Genomic DNA, 22,196 nt, shown 5'->3' on the forward strand with positions numbered 1-22,196 from the left:
AATAAATAATTTTCCCTACTATTATTCTGACATTTCACATTCTTAAAATAAAGTGGTAATCCTAACTGACCTAAGACAGGGAATATTTACTAGGATTTAATGTCAGGAATTGTGAAAAACAGAGTTTAAATGTAGTTGGCTAAGGTGTATGTAAACTTCCGACTTCAACTGTAGGTTATGCAAATCACCTTGTCAGCTAGCTAGCTATGCTGTTGAAACAATCTAACTAGTCTTTACCTGTGATTGGAGTTTGTTCTGCTGCTGACATGTGCCTCTTATTTCTACGAACAAACAGTAGAATTGAAGCCTTCCCTGTTCCTGACCATGAGCTGACACATGCAACTGAAAAGGGAACCACTTCTACACTACCATTCGGTGCCGGTGGCTTCTGCCTGCAGGAGGAAGGCAGTGCTGCAGGAGGAATGCAGTGCATGCTCAGGTGGGAGCAGGGGAGGGGTAATTTTCCAAGATACAAAATATTGATATTTATTTGAAGGCTAATTCATTTAACTAAAGCGGCAGAAAATAGACTAAAATCTAATAAAAATGTCATAATTTAAAAATGCCACCGATCTAAAAGTGCACTTTTCTCATAGGAGGGCAGAAGGCCAGGTGCTCAGGCACCCCTAGACCTCTACCTGTGCACATGCCAGGTATGGAACTACCAAGAGGGTTAAAGGAGAAAATAACAAGATAGTAAAAAAGGTAGAGTGAAAGACAGATTCAATGCATATTATAACATTACCTGGCCTACTGACTTCAAATTGACAATTAAACCTGCATGTAGATATGATAGATGTTACATACAGTACAATGCATCACGGCTTGTTCTTGTTCTTATGGCATCTCTTTGTTGTTGCCTACCTTATGGAGCACCCACGCCTCCTCTGCAACATAAGAGCGCCCTGGTAGGGACAGGCAAGCATCTGATTCAGACAGACACATTGGCCCAAGGGTCCTCTCACACAGCAGACTGTATCATCCTGATGCTGCACAACACTGAAGATGAATCCAGTGGGTTCGAAGATCACATAAACCACACGAGATGATCATTACCAGTTCGGGTGACCACATTTAAAGTTTGTGGGACAGGCACCTCCCACACACACACAAATCCCCCCTTATGGTGTTGTGCAAATGTTTTAGGCGCCAGAGAGCAATAAAAAAATGTAATGACATAATTCCTCAGAGTTTGTACCGACAGATGTAGCCTATTGAATATCATTATAGAATTTGCTTAAAATGCATCCTCCAATTACAAAGTCCACATATGCCCACATATATTGTCTCAAGAAAATGTTCTATTTTTAATATCCTCAAACACCAAAATAGGCATACCTCATTTCAAAATAGGCCATGGCATCATCACTGTCAATCGTGAACATTTTACCAGTGAAATGTCCAAAATTTGTCTGCATGCCAATCGTTTGATCTCAATCAGTTTCACGTAAATATGCATTTAGATCTTCTTGAATTACTGTTTTGTGAGCAAATGAGAGCAAATGGTGTTAACAAAATATACTGAACAAAAATACAAACGCAACATGAGCTGAAATAAAAATGTCCATACACACAAAAAAAGCTTATTTCTCTCAAATGTTGTGAACAAATTTGTTTACATCCCTGTTATTGAGCATCTCTGCTTTGTCAAGATAATCCATCCACCTGACAGGTATGGCATATCAAGAAGCTGATTAAACAGCAAGATCATTACACAGGTGCACCTTGTGCTGGGGACAACAAAAGGCCACTCTAAAATGTGCAGTTTTGTCACACAACACAATGCCACAGATGTCTCAAGTTTTGAGGGAGCATGCAATTGGAAAGCTGACTGAAGGAATGTCCACCAGAGAATTTAATGTTCATTTCAGCCAACTCCAACGTCGTTTTAGAGAATTTGGCAGTACGTCCAACTGGCCTCACAACCGCAGACCACGCATAACCACGCCAGCCCAAAACCTCCACATCCTACTTCTTCACAGGAGGGCTCATCTGAGACCAGCCAACCGGACAGTTGATGAAACTGAAGAGTATTTCTGCCTGTCATAAAGCCCTTTTGTGGGGAAAACTTAAAAGCACATTCTGTCTAGTGGTGCACACTTGAGTTTTGTCCACATGGGATTTTATTTTTTACTATTCAGCTAACAGTCCTAAAATCTCATAAGAAATGAGGTAGTGTTTTTGGTGTAACAGTGATGTTATTTATACCATGCTATTATGTTTGTTTCTGTCAGGGGCACAACTTTGGTTTTAGAAGCGATAAACATTCCAAACAGCCTACACGACCGCTAGGAGGCGTCTGCATGGCCCTAAAGCACACCATTGCATCGTTTTGAATCACATTCCAATGGTTAAAACTATGGGGGACAAAAATGCAATTTCAGAATGTGGGGGGGGGGCATGTCCCCCGTCCCCAGTGAAAGTTTCACCCCTGTTTTCTGTTATGTAGAAAATACTAATTAATCATTATGTGATCTTCCAAGACATTAATTCAGCATTGAACTAACTTTACTCAAGGAGCACCATTTTGAGCTCTGGCAGCACTACACCCCTGTGCCCCTACTCGGCCTTGTCTCAGGATGATAAGTTGGTGGTTGAAGATATCCCTCTAGTGGTGTGGGGGCTGTGCTTTGGCAAAGTGGGTGGAGTTATATCCTTCCTGTCTGGCCCTGTCCGGGGGTATCATCTGATGGGGTCACAGTGTCTCCTGACCCCTCCTGTCTCAGCCTCCAGTATTTATGCTGCAGTAGTTTATGTGTCGGGGGGCTAGGGTCAGTTTGTTATATCTGGAGTACTTCTCCTGTCTTATCCAGTGTCCTGTGTGAATTTAAGCATGCTCTCTCTAATTCTCTCTTTCTTTCTCTCTCTCGGAGGACCTGAGCCCTAGGACCATGCCTCCAGGAGTACCTGGCATGATGACTCCTTGCTGTCCTCAGTCCACCTGGCCGTGCTGCTGCTCCAGTTTCAACTGTTCTGCCTTATTATTATTGGACCATGATGGTCATTTATGAACATTTGAACATCTTGGCCATGTTCTGTTATAATCTCCACCCGGCACAGCCAGAAGAGGACTGGCCACCCCACATAGCCTGGTTCCTCTCTAGGTTTCTTCCTAGGTTTTGGCCTTTCTAGGAAGTTTTTCCTAGCCACCGTGCTTCTACACCTGCATTGCTAGCTGTTTGGGGTTTTAGGCTGGGTTTCTGTACAGCACTTTGAGATATCAGCTGATGTACGAAGGGATATATAAATACATTTGATTTGATTTGACCCCTGCAGTCCGCTGCACAGAATGAGCAATTCAAGTCTACTCTTTTGTCTCGTGCAAAATTTGGTGATGCAGAAATGAGACCATGTGTGGCTGTATAATTTAAATCTGGGAATATTTGGCCAAGGAAACATTTCTGGTTTTTCTCAGGGAATGTAAAACATTTAGGAAGCGAGACTTAAAACGGGATTGAGTGAAGAAGCAGCAAATATGTTGAATGAGAAACTAATGAGCATGAGAGAGTATCTTATATTTTTCTGTCTAATATTGCTATTTAATTACTTTTGTAGCTCTTCATCAGAAGCACGCTTTTTGTAAGTAGTTAGGCCTAACTGTCCTTCACAAATTTAGCTGGAATTCTCCCTGAAAGGATTGGTGAAATATGATTGGGTGAAGATAGGCCTATGTCTATGACATCGCCCACTCTTGTTTTGCACTGCGCATAATATCAGAATTCAGATCTTCAACATCAACAGTATGCTTAGGCCACCACATCCTTAATCCTTATGATAAACAGGCCTATATTTTCATAAACGTGAAGTGACTGCAAGAGATAGGTTGGAATGTCTGACTGAAATACAGGATGTTGACAAATCTACCTTTTATATATATATAAATTAGTGGTGTTTCAATTTGTTGATAAAATGCTGGACATGATTGTTTGGTTGCCGGTCAAAGGGCCAACATGCAGGACTGTCTAGCACAATCCGGGACATGTGGTCACCCTATTACCAGTCATGTTGAACAGTTCATACACTGCATGTGGAAAGCAGTCTTCTATTTCATTTTACGTTTTTACATTTAAATCTGGATTGCTAAACTCATCTATTTGAACCAACAAATAGATAGATTTTGCTGTTGATGGGAGAAAATATGATAAATGATTTTCTCAATATGCTCATACAAATATTTTTTTTTATAAATGTGGTTAACATCAATGGAAAGAATGGTTGATTTAATTTTGCCCGTCCCCCACTCGCACGTATATGCACACGCACACCACGCCTACCATGCCTGCACGTTGGTTAGTAGAGTAGGCTGCCTACCACCGATGTTCATGTTCTCGCGGTGCTGCTCTCGTAAAGAAGCAGTGGATGAAGCAGATGAGCCAGGATCTACCTTTTTTATTTAACAGGGAATGAAAGTATACACTGCTAACTAACGCACGAAAACCTACCGCTCATCAAGTTATTTCTACCACAAAGCACACGTAAAGAAAGAAAATAACTGAGAAAGCGGACACAATTTTGACAGAGTAATTTCAGGTGAGTGAGCAGCGCAGCGCGCACATTGGACATGTTATAATGTCAAACGTTAACTACGATATCTCAAGCATTTTCTGAATAAAAAACCTAGACATTTTTTTGGTGTCATTTTGTTGGGTTTCACTACAATTTGAATGGCTTTCTTGATGGACATTCTCCACTGCATGTTGCAGGTTTCAAAAAGAAGGTTAATTTGAGTTACAAGAATGGCGAATTTCAAAAAGCAATTTAATTAACAATTCTATTTAATGTGAACACATGAAAGTGAACCGTTTTATAATTGTCTGAGACGTTTGAAAGGATTATAGAATTTGAAAAAAAATACAGGAATCGGATGAAAATAGATATATTAGATTTGATTGCGTATCAAACAACTAATTAATAACTACATTCAAGCCAAAACCATTAATAATGCATGACTATTGGAAATGACACTGGTGACGTCATATTATGACCATGTGCACTTTTCCTTTCCCTAGTCAAAGTTTAAGGCACAGCATCTAATGCTGCAGCATCTCCCTCAACTCTGCAGGTTATAACAGTCTCCCTGTGTCCCTGTCACTTTATCCAGCAGATTAACATATCATATAACACCCTTCTCACTTATCATCAGAGTGATTCCTCCTCATTCTTGATTCCACATGTAGACTTGCTGCTATTCAGGTTGCACCCCTCCACTTGTTGTTCAGATAATGTCATTGTTACCCTCTCAAGTGATTTTACTGTCTAAAAGGAGTCAGATTACTTCTGATATAGCAATACCGCACTGTTGGGTATCAGACGGCACCCTCCGCCCCAAAGAGCATGTCCTCACATGCTCGTGGATGTCAAGCCTACGCACGCTTGTGGATGTAACCCACTGTGCAAAAACTGCTTGAAAAAACATTGTTTCCACATCATTTCAACAAAAAATCTATGATGACGTTAAATCAACTTGGCAAGCTAATTGGATTTGCAAAAAGTCATCATCATAAGTGCATTTCATATTTTTGTAACCCAACTTTTAATGAAAAACCAATGATATTGTTTATTTTTTTGTTAAATTCACATTGAATTCACGTTATTTAACAACTCATCCAAATGTAAATTAAAATAAGACTTTGAACTGACCACTCCCAACACCAGTGTAACAAAACTGGCAAGGATAGTGAGCTTACTGCAGTGGTATTTGAACCCACAACCTTCTGTCCCGTAGCCCAGTGTACCATCAACTGTGCCACAAGAACTTGCTTGTGTGGCCTGTTACTCAGTACTTTGTTGAAGCACCCTTTGGCAGCGATTACAGCCTCAAGTCTTGGGTATAACGCTACAAGGTTGGCACACTTGTAGTTGGAGAGTTTCTCCTATTCTTCTCTGCAGATCCTCTCAAGATCTGTCAGGATGGATGGGGAGCGTCGCTACACAGCTATTTTCAGGTCTCTCCAGAGATGTTCGATCGGGTTCAAGCACAGGCTCTGGCTGGGCCACTCAAGGACATTCAGAGACTTGTCCCAAAGCCACTCCTGCAGTGTCTTTGCTTAGGGTTGTTGTCCCGTTGTCCTCAGACTTCACCCCAGTCTGAGGTCCTGAGCTCTCTAGAGCAGGTTTGCATCAAGGATCTCTCTGTGCTTTACTCTGTTCATCTTTCTCTCGATCCTGACTAGACCTCCCAGTCCCTGCTGCTGGAAAACATCCCTACAGCATGATGCTGCCCCCACCATGCTTCACCGTAGGGATGGTTCCAGGTTTCCTCCAGAAGTGACACTTAGCATTCAGGTCAAAGAGTTCAATCTTGGTTTCATCAGACCAGAGAATCTTGTTTCAAGGGGTCTTAATACTTTCCGAATGCATTGTATATGCAGTCACAGAGCAGGAACTTTATGACAGTGGTGGGTCAGTGGCTTGGATGGAGCCATTGCTTATCACTAACCCTGTTTAATAGAGTTTCTATTGTTAATATAGTTTTTAATAATAACCCTGTTAATAATAGTATCTATTGTTCCATACAACTGTAAATGTAGGAGAATGGTATTCTTTATCCAGGTTTTCAGATCAGAAATTTTCTGGCCTGTCAGAAGAATAGTACATTTGATTTGCATCATCTGCCTCTCCTCGGAGTCTTGATCTTTAGTCCTTAATGACACAGATTATTTTCCTCAGCTTTAGGAAATGCACACTTGTACAGTGGTTGCTCCACTAAAAGATTTGCCAACCTTGTGAAGACTTACAGAAAACGTTTGACCTCTGTTATATACCCTTTGTTGGCAATGACAAAGTATTGAGATAAACTTTTGTTATTGACCAAATACTTATTTTCCACCATCATTTGCAAATAAATTCATTAAAAATCCTACAATGTGATTTTCTGGATTTTTTTCCTAATTTTGTCTGTCATAGTTGAAGTGTACCTATGATGAAATTTACAGGCCTCTCTCATCTTTTTAAGCAGGAGAACTTGCACAATTGGTGGCTGACTAAATACTTTTTTGCCCCACTGTATCTATTTAAAGAGCATATTGAAGTTAGAAGCAATAGGATTTGAAGCAAAGCCTACAACTATTTTAGCACCGTTTTGTGCTGCTCTGAGACAAGCATGGGGACTCGTCTTGATAAATCAATGAGATTTTTATTTTCACTGAGTCTCCGTTTGGGTATTCATTAGACCTACAATTAGGGTGTAGAAATGTTATTCTCTTAGAGTAACCTTTTATTTAACGAGGCAAGTCAGTTAAGAACAAATTCTTATTTACAAGGACTAGCTACTTCTTCCTCCCCATCGGGGAATTGAACCCCAGTCTCCCACGTGCCCGCATAACACAGGGATTCTTTAGCTAAATAGCTAAGTACTGTAGCCTTCTCCTGACCGCCAAGTTGTACAGCGCCATAATTTCCGTTCAATCCTAACAGAAACCCAGAGGGTTTTTTGTTTTTCTAGGAATATAAACACAATAATATTAATCAAATTAATTAAACAAACATTTTTCAAATCAGTCCCATATACTATGTTCTTACAAAAAAGGTTTTAAATTCTCTTGTACAGCCACTATTGAAGGCTGTCAAATGCTTCTCAAAGATGCCTTCTGGTGGTCAAACTAGCACTAACTAGCATTAATTGTACCATGCAAGCTGTACAGCAGTACGCTGCAACTTTTAAAGGACGCACCACTGTGGTGTATTTGAGGTATAAAAAGGCGTCTAAAGTTTTTGTAATTTCCACTTAACTTCAGACTTGATTTGTCAGAATGAAAAATGTACCATTAATTATAATCCACATTTCCTGCTGCTGCAGGATTATTTCCCTGCTGTGAGAAACTGGTCCAATTAACATAGCGGATCTGTAAGTGTTTTGTGATGAAGATAATGTTTAAAAAACACTTCAATAGAGAGGCGGACACTGCCTTCTGTTCTGTCCCCCCTGTACATGTAGCATGCTTTGTGTTTGTTTCCATGATGGCTGCGTAGTGGTTGTGTTTTAATGTGTCCAGCCGACATTATGTAACATTCAAGCTTAATGTGTCAGACACGAGAAGGGAGAGAGGCTTTTGTTTTTTCTTAATTAACTTCGAATGTAAAGGCTATATTTCAGAACGACCAAAATCTCAAGTAGTAGTCTCTAGCAAACATAGGTGTGAATTACTGATCTATGTAATGATTTTGAAACCCCACCCCCACAACTATCTTATTAAAAGCAATGTATATGTATTTAGCTTTTTTGGCACAGGTCTTTAGGAACTAGACTTCGCACGGTCCACGGATCGACTCCCGCATCAGCTGTTCTTGCTCTCTTGACATATGTCGGCTATATTTTCAACTAAGGTTGGGCAGTATTCCGATTTTCATACCTTCATACCGTTCCTTTACCAAACCAGGGTATATAGTATTACTGGCAGTGCCTCTGTACAGACTCAATCAGAGAATATGGAGAGAAGCAATCACTTATTCCCTTTGCTAAATGGCTGTTAGGGAAATCACATCTCCCCAATAACACCACTGCCAAGGTCAGTTTGATCAATATTCCCATGGGTGACAATTAATGGCATGGAAATCATAATGTAGCCTATTGTTAAAGCATGTGTAGCCAAACACCAGCCTGGTTATGTATGAGGGTTGAAGGCCCTTGACTGCGCAACATGGCAACAGCTATTCACATTTTAATATTAAGTTAAATGAGATTTGTTACATTGGATTCATGAAGTAATGTCCCATCAACATAAGTGCACATTTGCCGAAAGTCACTTACTGTCACCATACTGTAATGTCTGTAATAACAGCTTCTTCTGGGAAGCATATTCTGGGTCATTATTGGTGTGCGTATGCTTGTGTGTGTGTGTGTGTGTGTGTGTGTGTGATATTTACTTAAAATATATTTAGGCTAACATATTCAAATGTCTGTACTTTACTTGAGGGAAAATCCAGAAAACAAGGGATCAGCGTAAGGCAATTGGAGTGGAAATAATATCTTATAGAAGTTCTATTCACACAGGGGAGAGACTGGAGAGCACTGCAATACAATTTTGAGGAAAGAGGTCCTTAGCCAATCAAAGAACACAAACTTAAAGCCCTTTTTACCGGCAATAAAATGAGAAAATACTGACGTCTAAGTAAATCCTCACACCCTACTGAAAGTGTTGCAGAGATCTGAGTCAAGATGAGTGAATCTATACTGAACAAAAATATAAACACAACATGTAAAAATATCCCAGAGAATTTACATACTCACAAAAAGCGTATTTGTCTCAAATTTGGTGCACAAATTTGTTTACATCCCTGTTAGTGACCATTTCTCCTTCCCCAACATAACCTCTCCGCCTGATAGGTGTGACATATCAAGAAGCTGATTAAACAGTATGATCATTATGTAACAGTATAAGTTTAGACCATCCCCTCGCCCATACCCAGGTGCGAACCAGGGACCCTCTGCACACATCAACAACAGTCACCCACGAAGCATCGTTACCCATCGCTCCACAAAAGCCACGGCCCTTGCAGAGCAAGGGGAACCACTACTTCAAGGTCTCAGAGCAAGTGACGTCACCGATTGAAACGCTATTTAGCGCGCACCGCTAACTAAGCTAGCCATTTCACATCCATTACAATTACACAGGTGCACATTGTACTGGGGACAATGAAAGGCCACTCTAAAATGTGCAGTTTTGTCACACAACACAATGCCACAGATGGCTCAAGTTTTGAGGGAGCATGCAATTGGCATGCTAACTAAAGGAATGTCCACCAGAGCTTTTGCCAGAGAATTTAATGTTAATTTCACTAAAATGTCATTTTAGAGAATTTGGCAGTACGTCCAACCGGCCTCACAACGGCAGACCATGTGTATCCTCGCCAGCCCAAGACCTCCACATCCAGCTTCTTCACTTGCAGGATCGTCTGAGACCAGCCACCCAGACAGCTGATGAAACTGTGGATTTGCACAATCAAAGAATTTCTGCACAAACTGTCAAAAACGGTCTCAGGGAAGCTCATCTGCGTGTTCGTTGTCCTCACTAGGGTCTTGACATGACTGCAGTTCGGCATCAGAACCGGTTTCAGTGGGCAAATGCTCACCTTAACAACTTCTTAGGGCTGCAATCCCGTTAACCTCTCTAGGATAGGGTCCCACTTGGCCAAAAGCCAGGAAAAATGCAGCCCGGCAAATTCAAATAAAATTATATAAAAATCAAACTTTCATTAAATCACACATGTAAGATACTAAATTAAAGCTACACTCGTTGTGAATCCAGCCAACGTGTCAGATTTTAAAAAGGCTTTTCGGCGAAAGCATAAGAAGAAGTAAAAAGTAAACAAAGAGTAGCATATTTCAACCCTGCAGGCGCTACACAAAACGCAGAAATAAAATATAAAACATGCCTTACCTTTGACGAGCTTCTTTTGTTGGCACTCCAATATGTCCCATAAACATCACACTTGGTCCTTTAGTTCGATTCTGTCCATTTATATCCAAATGTCCATTTATTTGGCGCGTTTGATCCAGAAAAAACAGCTTCCAATTTGCGCAACGTCACTACAAAATATTTCAAAATTTGCCTGTAAACTTTGCCAAAACATTTCAAACTACTTTTGTAGTACAACTTTAGGTATTTTTAAACGTTAATAATCGATCAAATTGAAGACGGGTCTATCTGTGATCAATACAGGAAGACAACAAACCAACGCTACTTTTCAAGTCTTGCGCAACTCTCAACAGTGTTACCCAGTTCCTAGATGGCCGTACTTCTTAATTGCACAAAGGAATAACCTCAACCAAATTCCAAAGACTGGTGACATCCAGGGGAAGTGGGAGGAACTGAAAACAAGTGCCTAAGAAATATCGTTTCCCAATGAGAACTCACTGAACAGACAGAGACCTAAAAAAAAGAATCTGGACGGTTAGTCCTCAGGGTTTTGCCTGCTACATAAGTTCTGTTATATTCACAGACATGATTCAAACAGTTTTAGAAACTTCAGAGTGTTGTCTATCCGAATCTACTAATAATATGCATATCTTATATTCTTGGCATGAGTAGCAGGAAGTTGAAATTGGGCACGCTATTTATCCAAAAATGAAAATGCTGCCCCCTTTACCTTAAGAAGTTAACGGGATCGATATGACAACAGCCAGTGAAAGTGCAGTGCGCCAAATTCAAAACAACAGAAATCTCAATTACAATTCCTCAAACATATGTATTTTATACCGTTTTTAAAGGTAATCTTGTTGTTAATCCCACCACAGTGTCCGATTTCAAATAGGCTTTACAGCGAAAGCACCACAAACGATTATGTTAGGTCACCACCAACTCACAGAAAAATTCAGCCATTTTTCCAGCCAAAGTGAGGAGCCACAAAAAGCAGAAATAGAGAAAATTAATCACTAAGCTTTGATGATCTTCATCAGATGACACTCATTGGACTTCATGTTACACAATACATGTATGTTTTGTCGGATAAAGTTCATATTTATATTTTAAAAATCTCAGTATACATTGGCGCGTTATGTTCACTAGTTCCAAAAACATCCGGTGATATTGCAGACAGCCACATCATTTTACAGAAATACTATCAATGTCAATAAATACAATTGTTAGACATGGAAATAGGAGCGACAGCGGGATAAAATGTACGAGAGGAAAGAGGAGTCGGAGGGAGAGATGGGAGCAGAGCAGTGTGTCACCTCCCACAACAATGTGGCCTGGTATCAAGAGAGTGGCAGGCCTATTAACCAATTGGCAACAAGAAAGGACAGTTTCTTCCTACTGTGGGCGTCCCATGCTGCAGGAGCCTGCTTCCCACTTCAGAACAGTTTGCACATATATTATGCCAAAATGTTGACATTTTTTGTACGTTTTTTGTACGATATACCTCTCCCTAATGCAACCGCTGTCAGATTTTTAAAAAACTTTACGGAAAAAGCAAACCATGCAATAATCTGACACGGCGCTCAGAAAAAAAGAAAGAAAATCTGCCATGTTGGAGTCAACAGAAGTCAGAAATAACATTATAAATATTCCCTTAACTTTGATGATCTTCATGAGAATGCACTCCCAGGAATCCTAGTTCAACAATAAATGTTTGTTTTGTTCGATAATGTAAATTATTTATGTCCAAGTAGGTTCTTTTGTTCGGGCGTTTAGTACACAAATCCAAACGCTCGTGCAGGTCCAGACAAACGTAGGACGAAAAGTTCAAAAAGTTATATTACAGGTCTTAGAAACATTTCAAACTAAGTATAGAATCAATCTTTAGGATGTTGTTATCATAAATCTTCAATAACGTTCCAACCGGAGAATTCCATTGTCTGTAGAAAAGCCATGGAACGCAGGTCGCTATCATGTGAAATGCACTGACTCAAACAGCTCCCATCCGGCTCCACATCACAGTAGAAGCCTCATTCAAGTTTCTAAAGACGGTTGACATCTAGTGGAAGCCTTAGGAAGTGCAACATAACCAATATCCCACTGTGTATTCAATAGGGGCTGGGTTGAAAATCGACCAACCTCAGATTTCGCACTTCCTGTTTAGATTTCTTCTCAGGTTCTTGCCTGCCATATGAGTTCTGTTATACTCACAGACATAATTCAAACAGTTTTAGAAACTTCAGAGTGTCGTCTATCCAATACTATTAATAATATGCATATATTAGCAACTGGGACTGAGGAGCAGGCCGTTTACTCTGGGCACCTTTCATCCAAGCTACTCAATACTGCCCCTGCAGCCATAAGAAGTTAAGTGGCCCCTGGCACGCTTTAGAAGTGTGCACTTCACGGATGAGTCCTGGTTTCAACTGTATCGGGAACTGTATGGGGTTGTGAGGGCGAGCGTTGTGAACAGAGTGCCCCATGGTGGCAGTGGGGTTATGGTATGGGCAGGCATAAGCCACGAACAACGAACACAATTGCATTTTATCGATGGCAATTTGAATGCACAGAGAGACCGTGATGAGATCCTGAGGCCCATTGTCATGCCATTCATGCGCCACTATCACCCAATCTTTCAGCATGATAATGCACAGCCCTATGTAGCAAGAATCTGTACACAATTCCTGGAAGCTAAAAATTGTCCAGTTCTTCCATGGCCTACATACCCACCAGACATGTCAGCCATTGAAGAGGAGTGGGACAACATTCCAGAAGCCACAATTCTATGCGAAGGAGATGTGTCGCACTGCATGAGGCAAATGATTGTCACACCAGATACTGACTGCTTTTCTGATCCATACCCCTACTTTTTTAAGGTATCTGTGACAAACAGATACCAGTCATGTGAAATTGATAGATTAGGGCCTAATTAATGTATTTCAATTGACTGATTTCCTTACATGAACTGTAACTCAGTAAAATCCTTGAAATTGCATGTGCCGTTTATTTTTGTTCAGTGTACAAAATGCTCAAGTTTTAAGGGGAACTTCAAATGATGGCAATTTGTGTTTAATTCCACCTTAAACATGCTGTATTTTGCTAGATACAGTGCATTCGGAAAGTAGTCAGAATCCCTTGACTATTTCCACATGTTGTTACGTTACAGCCTTATTCTAAAATTGATTAAATAGTTTTTTTCCCTCAATCTACACACAATACTACATAATGACAAAGCATATTTATTAAAAATATTAAATTGAAATATCACATTTTGCATAAGTATTCAGACCCTTTACTCAGTACTTTGTTGACATGCCTTTGGCAGCGATTACAGCTTCTTGTGTATGATGCTACAAGTTTGGCACCTGTATTTAGTGAGTTTCTCACATTCTTTTCTGCAGACCCTCTCTGCACAGCTATTTCCAGGTCTCTCCAGAGAAGTTTGATTGGGTTCAAGTCTGGGCTCTGGCTGGGCCACTCAAGGACATTGAGACTTGTCCCGAAGACACTGCTTTGTTGTCTTGGCTATGTGTTTAGGGTTGTTGTCCTGTTGGAAGGTGGACTTTCGCCCCCAGTCTGAGGTCCTGAGCGTTCTTGAGCAGGTTTTCATCAAGAATCTCTTTGTACTTTGCTCTGTTCATCTTTCCCTCGATCTTGTCTAGTCTACCAGTCCCTGCCACTGAATAACATCCCCACAGCATGATTGTGCCACCACCATGCTTCACCTTAGGAATGGTGCCAGGTTTCCTCCAGATGTGACGTTTGGCATTCAGGCAAAGAGTTCAATCTTGGTTTCATCAGACCAGAGAATCTTGTTTCTCATGGTCTGAGAGTCTTTAGGTGCCTTTTGTCAAACTCCAAGCGGGCTGTCATGTCCCTTTTACTGAGGAGTGGCTTCCGTCTGAAACTACCACAAAGGCCTGATGGAGTGGAGTGGTGGAGTGCTTTAGAGATCATTGTCCCTCTGGAAGATTCTCCCATCTGCACAGAGGAATTCTGGAGCTCTGTCAGCATGACCATCAGGTTCTTGGTCACCTCCCTGACAAAGGCCCTTCTCCCCCGATTGCTCAGTTTGGCTGGGCGGCCAGCTCTAAGAAGTCTTTGTGGTTCTAAACTTCTTCCATTTAAGAATGATGGAGGCCACTGTCTTCTTGGGTACCTTCAATGCTACAGACATTTTTTGCTACAGAAATGCTACAGATCTGTGCCTCGACACAATCCTGTCTCGGAGGTTTACGGATAATTCAGTCGACATGGCTTGGTTTTTGCTCTGACATGCGCTGTCAACTGTTGGACCTTTTATGTAGACAGGTTGAATTTACTTCAATCAAGTTGTAGAAACATCTGAAGGACGATCAATGGAAGCAGGGTGCACCTGAGCTCCATTTCGAGTCTCCAGTCTCATAGCAAAGTGTCTGAATACTTATGTAAAAACTTTTTTTTGATACATTTGCAAAGAATTCTGACAACCTGTTTTCACTAGGTTGAGGGGGGAAAACAATTTGAATTGAGCTGTAACTTTAAAAAAATTGGAGAAAGGGAAGGGGTCTGAATACTTTCCGAATGCACTGTATCTAAATCTTCAACTAGTCATTGATTGCCATTGGATAACTACAGAGAGCTGTGAAAGACTACAGACAACTATCAGTTTACCTTCCATGGAACCTGGTCTGATAAGGTTAAACCACAATAGCTAATTAGTGTCCTGGTTTTACAGTAAAGTGTTTACATTCATAGAAATAACAGTGAACAAGAAAAAAATTGTTCACGTCATACTTCATGTGCTTGTAGATAAAAATACATTTTAAATTGGGTTATAGCTGATGAGGACTCACTATTAAATATATTTGAAGGCACTAAAATCATTCCATGAAGTCCTATTTTGATCTTTTGATGCGAGACCAAAAATGTTTTTGTACTGCATCCAAACCCAGTGAGGCGTGCATGACGAGACTAGCCAACCACTAAATTTAGCTCTGTTCCTGTACAACACAGTGTGGACGGGCAATGCGTCTATCTCCCCCTCCTCACTGTACCCCTGACGCTTATGTAGGACTTGGTAACCACGGCAACAAACAACATCTGAACAGAATGGTCAGATCAGACGGTAAAGCGTGAAGAAGAGGGAATAAAGATCTCTGACTTAAAACAATAAGTCAGAAGCTTCCATCCTATCAACAGCAGATCAAACAGGTAAAGAGGAGCTTCACACACCTGCTTGATGCAGAGATCTCTCGCTGTTCTCTTCTCACCAGTGATTTCATGCCGTTTTAGGATTTCCTTGCTGTTGTGTAATGATCAGACGTGTTTGGTTTTCTGTTGTCCTAGGTGCTGATGGTACCAATCTATGTTTTTGTTTTATACTAAATCTAGTGTGCATTGAGGTTGATTTAATTAAAGTCCACCAAGTGGGGGATGAAATACATGCAATGGTCATAGCGTTCTGAAAGGCAACGTCTGTTTCCTAGCTTGGTGTTGTGCATGACCATCTGTTCCCTGTCACCAGTGCTTCACAAGAATTAACCTTTGAAAGTTCCAAGCTCATGCCAGGAATCAGGGGCATGTCTGTGGCTGGTGGCCAAGCACCGACCTGCGTCAGACCTGGGAGAAGAATTGACATTTTAGTCATTTAGCAGACGCTCTTATGCAGAGCAACTTATATGAGTTATTCGGGTTAAGTGCTTTGCTCAGAGGCACATCGACACATTTTTCACCTAGTTGGCTCGGGGATTCAAACCAGTGACCTTTCAGTTACTGGCCCAGTGCTCTTAACCGCTAAACTACCTGGTTATTGTATGGTACTTACAGTAGTATTATGAAGCTGTATATTACACTGAAAAAATATATAAACGCAACAAGTAAAAAAATGTATAAGGAAATCAGTAATTTGAAATAAATTCATTAGGCCCTAATCTATGGATTTTACAAGACTGGGAATACAGATATGCATCTGTTGGTCACAGAGACCTTAAAAAAAGGTTGGGTGTGGATCAGAAAACCAGTCAGTATCCGGTGTAACCACCATTTTCCTCATGCAGTGCAACACATCTCCTTTGCATCGAGTTGATCAGGCTGTTGATTGTGGCATGTGGAATGTTGTCCCACTCCTCTTCAATGGCTGTGCAAAGTTGCTGGATATTGGCGGGAACTGGGACACGCTGTCATATACATTGATCCCAAACATACTCAATAAGTGACATGTCTGGTGAGTATGCAGGCCATTGAAGAACTGGGACATTTTCAGCTTCCAGGAATTGTGTACAGATCCTTGTGACATGGGACCGTGCATTATCATGCAGAAACATGTGGTGATGGCTGTGGATGAATTGCACGACAATCGGCCTCAGGATCTTGTCACGGTATCTCTGTGCATTGACGTCATGGTATCCCTGCCCATACCATAACCCCACCACCACCACCATGGGGCACTCTCTTCGCAACGTTGACGTCCGCAAACCGCTCGCCCACCAGACGCCATACACTCTGTCTGCCATCTGCCCGGGACATTTGAAACCAGAATTCATTTGTGAAGAGCGCACTTTTCCAGCATGCCAGTGGCCATTGAAGGTGAGTATTTGAAGTCTGTTATGATGCCAAACTGCAGTCCGGTCTAGACCCTGGTGAGGACAAAGAGCACGCAGATGAGCTTCCCTGAGACAGTTTGACTGTTTGTGCAGAAATTCTTCAATTGTGCAAACCCACAGGTTCATCAGCTGTCCGGATGGCTGATTTCAAACGATCCCGCAGGTGAAGAACCCAGATGTGGAGGTCCTGGCATGGGTACTCGGGAGGGCAGTTGGATGTACTGCCAAATTATCTAAAATGATGTTGGAGACGGCTTATGGTAGAGTAACATTGCATTATCTGGCAACAGCTCTAGTGGACAGTCCTGTATTCTGTGTGCCAGTTGCAGGCTCCTTCAACCTGAGACATCTGTGGCATTGTGTTGTGCAACACAACTGCACATTTTAGAGTGGCCTTTTATAGTCCCCAGCACAAGGTGAACCTGTGTAATGATCATGCTGTTTAATCAGCTTCTTGATATGCCACACCTGTCAGGTCGATGGATTAACTTGGAAAAATATAAATAAATGCTCACTATAACAGAGATGTAAACACGCTTTTGTGCACATGGAAAATTTCTGATATCTTTTATTTCAGCTCATGAAACATAGGACCAACACTTTACATGTTGTGTTTTATATTTTTGTTCGGTGTATGAAATGAGCGATGGAAACAACTAGGGATGCACGATATATCAGTGAGCATATCAGAATCGGATGATATTAGCTAAAAATGGCAACATTGGCATCGGCCCGATGTCTGTCTAGTTTAGCGCCGATATGCAAAACCGATGTCAAAGCTGACGTGCATACCTATATAACGTAAGTAGATTACATAATGACGCCACGAAAAAAACACACTACAAGAGAACAAAACCAGAAAAATATTAAGCTCACACTTCCAACAACTAAACAAGTTCAAGTCGAGCACTCATTTGAAGGAGTAAGACGTTTTCAGCAAGACAACTCAAAGGCGAAATCCATTAACGCCAAGATAATGGAATTCATTGCCCTTGACAATCAACCGTTCTCTGTCGTGGATGAAGTTGGCTTTCACCGACTGATCGAGCACCTCGAGCCCAGGTACACACTACCAAGTAGGCGCTATTTTTCAATTGTTGTACACAGTGTTGTTGAAATGCACATCTACGAGCTAGTTGCTATGGGCGTCACTGCTATTAGCTTCACGGCTGACATTTGGACCAGCGATGTCAGCCCATGAGCATGCTGAGTCTGACAGCACAGTGGGTCGACGAGGATTTTGTACTGAGGAAAGCCGTATTGCATGTTCAAGAATGTGCTGGTTCTCATTCCGCTGCTGCAATTTCAATGGCATTTGAGAACCTGTTTGAAACTTGGAAACATGAACATACTCCTAGCGCCATTTGAACAAATGACTTGAGAAATAAGCTCATCAACTGCATCTGCATCAGACGTGATTCCCTCTGTCATGGCAGTGACACGCCTGCTCAACAAAAACTGCCGACACAGACGGTGGGGGTTAAAACATACAAAAGTACTTGAGGCTGTGAACAAGGAATGGAAATGGACACAGTGACAGTGCGCACCGAGGAAGAGAGGCCACAAACAGACAGCTGAAACTTCACTGCTTGACATGCATGATGAAATCCTGGTTGAGAATGAAACGACTGAACAAATGAACAACCAAACAGCAAGTAAGTGAAAGAAATAGGTTTTGATTATGTTTACTGGTAATGGGGACATACGTAAATGACAACAAAATAACTTTTTGGTCAGTGTGTGTTTCTGTGTAACCTTTATTTAACTAGGCAAGTCAGTTAAGAACAAATTCCATGTCACGATACAACAGGAATACAGCAGGATAGACTGTGATGCCTAAGACAAATTTTGACTTGCAATCATAAGCGGCGTTAGACTGTTCATTTTTTCTTCCTTTCTTTGTTGGATTATAACAGGATATAATGAGGACTACATGAAGTATGTCTTGCATGTAATGGACATTTTAAAAAAGGACTTGTCTTGCGTTATATTTAGGTTGTTTTCTCAATTCTTTTTGTTTTTTTTGTTGAACAATTGAATCCAATGAACTGAGCAGGCTGGGCTGACATGCTTATAGCCTTGCTAGGACTTTCAAATAAGACCATGCATTTATAAGATTGTGCCGTTTTATTATTTCTATTAATATTATCTATTGTTACAATTTATTTTTTTCTGACTATTTTCCATGTTACTTGGTTAGTTCTCTTAAGCATCCTCATAGGTATTTATGTTATCATGGGACTGCCCATATTTCCCTCTGGCCAATGCCAATTGGTGGCCAAGGGTTTGCCTTAGGACGCAATGGTGCGTTCTCTGCCTTCGCTCAGTTTGAAATGATTTCAATAGCAAAAGAAGACCAGCCTTCTGAATCAGCAACAGTGAAGGGCTTCCCCATCCTGAAAAGGAGAGGAATATTTTATCATATTGAAATGATTGATTCTATTGAAAAAGCTGGATATTTTCTACTGAGGGGTAATAAGTGGCTTTTTATTATCTTCAGCAAGTTAGGTGAGAACCCAGTCTATTTTTGCTTCCATACATTTCATAAAAGGGACATTGTGTGTCTCCTTTAAACAGAATATGCACTGACAGTTTTCCTTGTCTGTCACAGTCAACAGACTGACAATCTTATTATCCTAGACCTAATCTTTGCTATTGTGCCAATGTCCATCCATTTTCAATTCATTTGAATGCTTTGTGTCCTAACGTAGTTTTTTTATTGTTTACGTGACCCATTCAAGCAATGAAAGACCTGAATGGACCACAATTTCTAAAGTGAATTAATTCCCGACAATGACCATCCAAACAGGATGGTAATACACTAAATGGGGAGGAAATGGTTTTGGATGTTGGGAGCATTGACCTTGTGGCATTATGCTACAGTATGTAATGAATGATGTTTCATTCCCTTCCCATGATTAAAATACAAACAAGAAGAAACATAGAAATTGACCTTGTTTAATTTCAGATGAGCATTTATTCCAGTGCTAATGATTTGTTTCCTCTTTCTGGTCATCTATCGATCTTTTAACAATGATAATAATGTGCTGGGTGCTTATTTGTCCTATTTCACACCCGTTGACTCCAATGCTTCCCACAATTGTGTCAACTTGGCTGGGGATGTTCTTTTGGGTGGTGGACCATTCTTGATGCACACTGGAAACTGTTGAGCATGAAAAACAGCAGCGCTGCAGTTCTTGACCCAAACAGGTGCACCTGGCACCTACTACCATACCCCATTCAAAGCCACTTAAATCTTTTGTCTTACCCATTCACCCTCTTAATGGCACACATACACAATCCATGTCTCAATTTTCTCAAAAATCCTTCTTTAACCTGTTAACAAATGACATCAATAAGGGATTATAGCTTTCACCTGGATTCACCTGATCAATTTGTCATGGAAAAAGCTTAAAGTTTTGAATACTTTTTGTATACTCAGTGTATATTTAGCATTTGTTTATGCTGTAGTTTTGTGGTTGTTGCATCCTGAATTATAGTCCTAAATAGACTTTGTTCCAGACTGTTGATATTGCTGTAAGGCAGAGTCTTTGACAAAGAACAATGTCTAACTTGTTTGTCTCCGTGGTGTTGTGACAATACTTCTTCGTATTCAGGATTGAGTTAGCACAGAGGCTCAGGCAATACAGCAAAGTATTATGAATGTTTTTGCATTATGCTAAGCATTATCTCTGTTAGCTGTATCATACCCACTGATTCATGCTGTGTCTCGCAATCATTTTGTTTGCTGAAACGGATTTTAATTGTTGCTTTGCTAGGAAAACAAAATAATATAATAACAAGCCAACAAGGGGTTTACCAGACATAAAACCAATTTCAAAAGTGACCACTGAGCCGACACTTCACTATTAGAACAAGAGGCGCATAGCGAAACCGTAATGGGATTTTAGAACTAAGTGTCACAAGGCAGCATGTCATTACGAAGCAGTTATATAAGGTCATTTGGTGTGCGTGTGTGAGAAAATAGTAGATGCTGTAATACAGAGACAGGCAGGCAGCAGTTGTAGGGACCATTCCCCCAGGATCCATGCTAAGGAAGGGGGCTCAGCAGGAGAAGATTGGCACACTGTACTTTGGACTTCAAACCACTCACAAATCACCAGTTAGTGATGCTGAGCTCTGCAGCTTTCAGGTGCAAGATAAAGGAGGTGCAAACTGTAGTTAGTATATATATATATATACACACACACATGTACAGACTAAACATTATGAATAACACAAGTATTGTAAATTATTACACATTATGTTAGCGTGTATGTATTTGGCTATACTCTTACACCTGCCTTCTTTTACCTGGATTTAAAGGAGAGTGCAGGAGGGGCTACATGAAATATCTCCCATCTAACATTTTTCCTATTGTGTACGATATAGTGCTGAGGACGCAGTACTGAAATATTCATTAGATAATACACAGATACTCCCCCACTGGGAGGGGAGCGATTTTAAAACTATGATCCAGTTTAGGAGAAAGGGATAAGTGTAAAGGATACCTGTGGCCTGCCCTATCAGCTCCAACTCCCTAATGTTCCCAGTTATCTAGGCCCTCCCCAGAAACAGCCCAGCCCTCCTGGTTTACCTGTTTCCTGGCCATGCATTTTTCCCTGTGACGAGGAGGTGCTGATGATGTAAAAGTGGGGTTTAGTGGTAATTCGCTAGGAGTTCAAAACTCATTATGGAAGAACAGCAGGTGTTGTGCTGGCCTCATCATACTGCCATTGTTTACAGATTGCTCGTTGTGGAAGCTTCCTTAGCCTGGCATCCTTGATCAACCAAACCTAAACTATTCGGTTTCACCAAAATAGCATTTCTCATTAATATACAATATCTCTAGGAACAACCGCTTACGATTTGTCGGATTTAATCTGTCCTTCCCAATCAAATAAGCGTTTTAAAATATGTTTTTACACAGGGTCTCTCATTTTCCACCTGTAGAAGTGGGTGACCACGTGAGTGATTACTCTCAAGTGACGGCGTGGTCTAGAATGGCAGCCCACAGGCGGAAAATGGTATTGTTCCTAGAGATATTGAATATGTCTCTGTGGACGGGAAACTTTGTTTTGGTGAAACCAAATAGTTTAGGGTTGGTTGATCAAGGATGCTGGGCTACAGAGGCTTCTGCAATGAGCCACCTAAACAAATGTTTTTAAACATTTTTATTTAACCTTTTATTCAACTAGGCTCTTTGCAGGACGAGGGAAACTATAGAGCAACCAGAAACACATTTTCAGAGGCT

The 22,196-nt window shown here is 40.9% G+C and overlaps 1 protein-coding gene across 3 annotated transcripts in view; it reads left to right on the forward strand.

Annotated features, from left to right (window-relative positions):
• Window positions 1-4,260: 4,260 nt before the first annotated feature.
• The window catches only part of LOC112247075 (caM kinase-like vesicle-associated protein), a 36,532-nt gene continuing 18,596 nt past the window's right edge, over window positions 4,261-22,196 (forward strand). For 2 of the 3 annotated variants that reach the window (XM_024415733.2, XM_024415735.2), the window contains exon 1: window positions 4,261-4,530. The gene's annotated coding sequence lies outside the window, so the exon portion shown is untranslated. Of the gene's footprint in view, window positions 4,531-15,405; window positions 15,552-22,196 lie in introns of those variants that run through there. The other variant, XM_024415734.2, reaches the window with a different exon arrangement.

Source organism: Oncorhynchus tshawytscha, linkage group LG02 (genome assembly GCF_018296145.1).
Source record: "Oncorhynchus tshawytscha isolate Ot180627B linkage group LG02, Otsh_v2.0, whole genome shotgun sequence".
Lineage (NCBI taxonomy): Eukaryota > Metazoa > Chordata > Actinopteri > Salmoniformes > Salmonidae > Oncorhynchus > Oncorhynchus tshawytscha.